The following is a 7,516-nucleotide window of genomic DNA, read 5'->3' on the forward strand; positions in this document are numbered from 1 at the left end:
TTTCTAAAATGAATTTTTAAATGTATTCAAAAAGTAGTAACAGAAAATTATATCAAACCGGTCCTGTATATATATACATTATAATAATATATATCTAACTATAGATTTTCATGATAGACTATAATAGCTAGGATGTCATTAGGCTTTATCCATACATTTTAGATGTAAAATTCTTAACAATTACATGTTCCGCGATCTTGACAATGCGATAAGGAGTAATAAATAAATATTTCTTTTTACACTTAACAAATAACTATTGTGGCAACCTGCAGGGAGATGAAAACATAAACTACAAGTTGCATGCAGATCAAGAACATGCAATTTACTCAGACAAATATTGTTTAATTGTAACTTTTGTAATAAATTAATCATCTCAAATATCTGAGAAAACTAAAGGGAGATGCTTAAAACCTGTTTAATTCTAAACGACACAATTTGTTTTTTTTCTTAATGTTGTGCATGTAATAACCATCATAACTAAAAATCAGTTATACAAATATAGTCTTTTTTTTTGTCTGCGTATAAATAATATAATCAAATAATGGACTTACATAGATGATAGATCTGACATTATATTGCTTACTACTAAGCCACGGAAGGAAGCTCAACAAGTGGGAAATAATAAGATTGAATTGCATGCGCATATTGAAAAATACTTCCGAGTTGGTTTAATTATGATTTTTTTTGTTAATAGGCATTCGATTTATTTCTCTTAAACAGACAGCTTTTTCATGTGGCCATATGCTATTATACTATCAAACAAAGATCAAAACTATTTTAAGATAGCATGCAAATTGCATTTTATATTTAAGACAAATTGGAATGGTAAGATAAATGAGAAAATGGAAAAATAGGACACTTAAAATTTGGATTTGTCCCCTTAGGACTTTATCAAAGATTTTTTTTTCTCATTAGGATTTTAATTCATGTTAATACGATTATACCGATAGATTTTTGAAAATTAATTTAATGGATGCTTCAAAACTCGATTTTTCCTTAGCTCAGTCCACCAAAAGGTATTGAATCAGCGTTTTTCTCATTAAAGGCCTCTCAAAGTTTGGTCTTATGATTTTTTGATGGATGTAGTGGCGGTAGAGGAAGAGTGAATGACAAAGAGAATGATCGGCGGGGACCTCAGGGCCGTGGTGGCAGGAGGCAAAGATAAAAGACGTGCTTAGAAGACTTTTGTAAGTGGCGGTTTAGATATACTGTAAAGTTTGTTTTCTTAAGGTTAAAATGAATCTCTTTTTTGGATGGATGAATCAGGAAGTGTATCTTGCGACACAATGCTACTGAGCTGAGGTTGAACATGCGAGGTGATGGGTTTCTTAAAGTTGAAGACTTGCTTAAACTAGACTTGGAAACGCTGCAAAATTTCAATTGAAGTCACACACTGTTGAGAAATCAGAGATGTCAGTTTCATTGATCTTCATTGTTTTTCATGTTCATTTGATTTGTTGTAATGGCAGTTTGTGTACATGGAACTTACGAGAAGAATTTGGAATCGATCTTAGCATTTGGCTTAAAGCGTATGAATAGACTGCATGTTCATTTTTCTTGTGGCTTCTCAATAGATGGTGAAGTGATAAGTAGTAAAATTGATCTTATTTCCAGTCTTGCATAATTGCATATGCACATTAATTTGACATGATTTTGGCTATAAAGCATGAGAAGAGATATTAATGTATTGATCTTCCTAAATATCAAGAAACCTCTTGAAAGCATAACTTATAGTACGAGAACTCAAATTCAATATTGCTATGTTGGCTTAAACATTTAACTGTTGATCTTTCTGTTTAGATAAAATTTATTTCTACATTTCAGACAATAAGGTGATTCTGACCGAAAGCATTGATAGTGTAGTGCCTGTTGATTACTTCCAAAAGATAGAGTCTTGGCCTAATAGGCTATCAGTACACTTCTGATTTTTGTATGTCTTTGTATTTTGATAACCTTTTGATTGATGAAAGAAAATATTTGTTCAGAGTGACACATTGCATATATGTAACTTGGAATGATAATAGATTAAATATTTCAATGAAACGACGTGGATTAATAGATTACACTCTCAAAATGATAATAGATTACAAACAACTCACTACCCTGCTTAATGTCAGTCTTTGGAGGTGATATCTGAAACTGAATCACAATAATCTTAGCATTCTTCATCTGAGTAGGTCCACCAGCAGCATGGTTCACCTTCTTATCAAAGACCAAACTTTTCCAGCAGCATGGTTCACCTTCTTATCAAAGACCAAACTTTCCACCGTGTGTGTATAATCAACAGTCCCACCGAACTTCTTAATAATGTTGATATTACGCAAATCAACAATCTTAACAAGAAACACAATCATATTTTAGTCAATAGTTATATTTAAAGTATGGGTCAAAAATACCAAAAGTCTTTGTAGGATTAAATGCTTTGGGATGTTGCCATGGGTGGTAGATTCTAACGACCGATCTTTATATTTTTATATTTGCTTGAGTTAAGGATTACGGGAGAGAAAAATGTGGGAGAAAAGATATTGTGTGAGATTTAAACTAGATTTACTGTAGATTTAGAAAAGATATTAACCGAAATAGAAGTTTTTATATTTTCGTAATTTGGTTAGAATATGTATTATGTGTAGAGTAGAGCACTGCATAGTGGATGGGAAATATATTCTTCTCCACGCGTTGTATTAGATAATAGTTACAACATGTTATGACGCATAAACATGAAAAGGTAAAACGAAAGTTAATTCTAGAAGTTATAATCAAGTTTTAGGTAGACTAGCGATATCTTGTCAGAATACAACTAAACATATTATAGCAAAGGTAGAATATATAAGAAATTTTGCATTATATACTAAAAATAAATTAATGTATAATACTTAATATCTGATTTTTAAACTAAATGACAAATCAAAATGAGTATTATATATATGCTCAGCTATGACACAAAATAAGATATGATTTTACTATTTAAAAAAATTAAACATATAAATAGTCATGTTTTAAATAATTTCCAAATTTTTGATATTTAAAATTTTAATTTATTATTTTTTCATTATAAAATGTTAAAACATGTCTAAAATGGCCAAAATGATTAAAAATCCTAATGGGACAAATTCAAATTCAAAGTGTTTCATTTTCCAATTTCTCTAGATAAATTGGTGTTATGAAACTATGAATTTTCATGCATAATGTTTGGTTTAATTTACAAGTACGTCGTAAGAAATTTAACAATTTGTATACATACGTTAAGAAGAAATTAAGGCAGAAGGAGGAATCTAGTAAAAGTGAGGTCTCTTTTATTTTCTCCTTTGAAGGAAATTTTCATTATTCAAACAAAAAAGATATTCGTCATATTATAATGTATTGTTGTGTATATATGGAATATCGAGTTATTTTCAAATGGTTGGTGGTGAAAAGGAAAGCCGCTATAAAGTAACACTACTTAGGTTGAATGAGGAGTTGGAATCCACTAAAAGTGGTTGAATTTATGTTAAATAAACATATAAAAAGGCTCATATATACTATTGTTATTTTACACTAATCCTTTCTTTTCTAATATGTTAGATATATTTGGAGTTCAAGTGGGACAACCAACATGCTTACATTCTAGGAGAAGACATAACTCGATAAGAAACTAAAGCCATTAAGTGTGTGTGTGTATCTTCACTTTTATTTACCATCTTAATATTTAATTATTTGAGATATTATTTAAAGAAGAAACACCATCATTGGTGATCCGACTTGAAAATAAAGAGGTAAAACTAAGTACGATTTCCTTCAATTATTGGGATCAACTCTATTTCCCAGTTTGATTTTATGGTAGCTTCTGCCTATTCTTTTCTTTTTTTATATGACTGTCAATTTTATGTTTTTATAAATGACCGAATAAAAAACCAGACCCAGAGATATCAAATCTTCCAAAATGTTGTTTCACCCAACTCTAACTAATAAATATTGCATTTTGTGTTGACAAAAAAATATATTACATTTTGTATGAATCACGCTCAAATAGTTCATTTGTATCAATATATACACTTCACTTTGTATTTTGTACTAATAACTTCTTGATTTTAGCTCAATAATCACTCGATGACGTGTTTTACAAACTTTTTGTGAAAGATCTATTCATTCAGATACTGATGGGAAGCTATATATAGCATATAAGATACATTGTATTAGCAAAAAGAATGAGAAATGAACAAAAATGTGAAAGCTCAATATTCATAAATAGATGCTTTGGATGGTGACAACAAGAAAAAAAAAGGGAATTGTATCATTTAGGAAATACATAAGAAAAGAAAAAGAGAGCAAACAGTTTGTTTTCTATGTGACAGCTATCAGTGAGTCACTAAACTATGCACATGAACAATGGGGTTCATGTGTTATTCTTTGGATCTGTCCCAGATTAAAATCTCATTATTAGTTAATATGATATTTGTTGTTGAGACCAATTAAAATCCCCAAATCCTAAATATATCCTCAGCAATAGTTAGAGACCTCGATCTAAATTTCAACATTTTATAATATAATTTAGAAAATATTAAATATAGAACATTTTTTTGCTTTGTTTTGTTACCTTTTTGGGTGCTTGAAAAAGGAAACAGTCGATGTTATTAGTCTTTCTTGTTGTTTATAGTGATTCTGAATGATTCCTAAATCCTCCGAGCAGTGACAACTAGCAAGCAGTTTTGTTGTGCCCTTAACCGATACCAACCATTTAATAATTATTAATTCAAAACTATGTATGTCACGAAGCCTTCAGTAAAAAAAAAATGTATGTGTATGCTTAATGCTTAAATTAAATTCATAATCTATGTACATATATATTCCCTAATTATAGCTTAAACCCCATCATGTGAAAGCTATGAGGGACCAATTAAAGCTAACACGCATCTTAAAAAGGTAACGGGGACCATTAATCAGATTCTCATTATTAGTTAATTACTTATAGTTAGGCAATAATTCAGGTTTCTAAGCATACACTTGTCAACCTAATGGTCCCCTCCTCTCTCTTCTTAATTTGCTTCTCCCATGTTATAGGCTTTTAGCTTCGAGAAATTTGTGTACTATACATTATTTAAGTCACTAAAAATATAGGTTTAATTTAATTGGGTGATTAATATTTAAGACCATGTGATTAGTGATCTTCGATTGGGGAGCAGATTTAGTTTCCTCCCAATTATTATCCGCTTTCAGGTTTTAAAACGTTGGGAATAAACTAAACTTTGGGTAGATGTACTTCTGCACTATTTTTATAATCTTATAAGAATTTTTTCTTTTGAAGCTTTGCACTATAAGATACTGGAGAAAGAATGCAATTTAGAAGCTAAAGCTAGGGTTTAGTTGCTTAGATCTTATAAATTGCTCTATCGGCTATTTTATACTAGCTAGTTCTGTAGATATATTCTAAGATTCCAACTAACAACTTAAATTAAGGACCTTGCAATTATATATAAATATTGGATAATGGGTAACGAATATATAAAATTAATGTTTCATTTAAATATTACTGAAAGTTGAGTGTATAACCTAATAACCAAGGAAAAACGATATAAAATAAAAATACTAAAAATCACCAAGGAACAAGACGTTTTATTTTATATAAATTTTATTTTATATACCTTTTGTTTTTTTATAAGCGAAAATTGCGTCTAATAAGATAAAAAGACACATTTTCCATAAAGAAACTAATTAACAGGCCTTGTTAAAAAAATAGTGGGCCAAAAAGAATAATACATATTTGTATACATATCGTGCTATCAAATGATTTGATCACATTGGAATAATATAATCTAATGCGACAAGAGCCGTGTTCTTTTGATAGCCGCTCCTAACTAGCGGTAGCGGCAAAGAATTCAACGTCACAAAGACAAGATGAACAATTTTGTAAGTGATTTTAATTATCACAGCTTGCCACAGCGGCTGAAAAAGGTGATGCGACTGTCGCCTATATTTACAGCGTCCAATTTCGTTATCGCGTCTTGCCGCTGTGTCTCAGTTTTGTGTATCAGAAATTTCAGTAGCGGCCATTTTAGTCTTCGGTTCCGTCAAGTTCGGCTCCATCGTAGTCTGTTTTTTCTGACGCTGACGCTGCGATCAGCGTTCATGAAAAGAACAGAGCTAAGGTTGTTCGATTCGCTCCTGGGCCATATAGTCCAAAATGTTCCGTGCCGAAAAGAGAAATTGAAGAAACGGACGGCGTGAGAAAAAGCCCTAAGACGAAGAGCAATTGACCAATGGCATTGCAAGCAGCATATTATCACCGTCTAAACTAGCCATGAGCAATCGGGTATTTCGAGTTTCAATCCTAATTTGTATCACATTCTAGTCTAGTAATTTGCAAAGTATGGATCGGAATTGGATACAACACATCGATTTCATTTTAATTTGTATCACATCTTTTTTTTGTGCATTTGTATCACATCCTAAAATCTATAAAATAATTATATATATTTTGAATTTGGATTATATCAGTTTTTTATCCAAAGTAAAAGATAAAATTTAAAAGCAAAGCATAAGAAAAATATATTTAAATTGAATAAAAACTAATCTAACACACATAGTTGATAAAATAACAACATAGTGTTAAATCAAGTATAAAAACAATTGTTTGGAAACAAATTATGAAGTATTTAGTTTTAGGTAACTGGGTAATTAAAGTTTTAGTTTTATTTTATATATCATATCAAAATAAACATTGAATTAAGTATTTAAAACTTATGTATGTTCCAAATATTTATATTGACTATTAATTTTATTTTTTGGGTTATCCGGTTAGATTGGGTTAATAACACTTCGAGTTCCGATAAGTATTGACAAAATCTATTTATGTATTTATTATTTCAGATTGGTAATAGATCAAAATTTTCAGTTTGAATTATGTTCAGATTTCGGATTCCCGATATTATGCCAATTCCGAATCTCAACACATGACTGGATCTGTTTTTTTTGGCATGGTTAAACTTTGAAACAAGCTATAACTAGAAAACGGTTTTATTTATGGTGAGAAAGAATTGTGTAGATATAAAAATTATTTGTTTTTTTTAACCTTTCATGTCGAAACACATTTAAAGAAAAATAATGTATATTTTCATGACTTTTAGTAGTTTTCATTTACAAACCTGAAGGAATTTTCTCTTTTGGTTAAATATAAAAATACCTTCGATATATTATTTCATTTTGTTATTTTATCAGCTGATTAAAGAAAAATAGGGTATATTTTCACGACCTTTAGTGGTTTTCATTTACAAATCTGAAGGAATTTTCTCTTTTGGTTAAATATAAAAATACTTTCGATAAATTATTTCATTTTGTTATTTTATCAGCTGAATTTATTCATTGATTTAAATCGAATACAAGAGCTGATACATCCAAAATATATCAGTAATAGACAAATCTAAATACAGATCCTTAATTATTAAACCAAACAATGATAATATGATAATATGATTTTTTGTACCATGATTTAGATTTAAACTCTTACTCCTCAACGAGTTTATACATGTTTTTTTTTTCTTTC

The 7,516-nt window shown here is 29.7% G+C and overlaps 1 pseudogene; it reads left to right on the top strand.

Annotated features, from left to right (window-relative positions):
- The first annotated feature begins 969 nt into the window (after nucleotides 1-969).
- LOC125603879 lies at nucleotides 970-2,501 on the top strand (annotated as a pseudogene).
- Nucleotides 2,502-7,516: the final 5,015 nt, after the last annotated feature.

The sequence above is a fragment of the Brassica napus genome, unplaced genomic scaffold, assembly GCF_020379485.1.
Source record: "Brassica napus cultivar Da-Ae unplaced genomic scaffold, Da-Ae ScsIHWf_419;HRSCAF=648, whole genome shotgun sequence".
Taxonomy (NCBI): Eukaryota; Viridiplantae; Streptophyta; class Magnoliopsida; order Brassicales; family Brassicaceae; genus Brassica; species Brassica napus.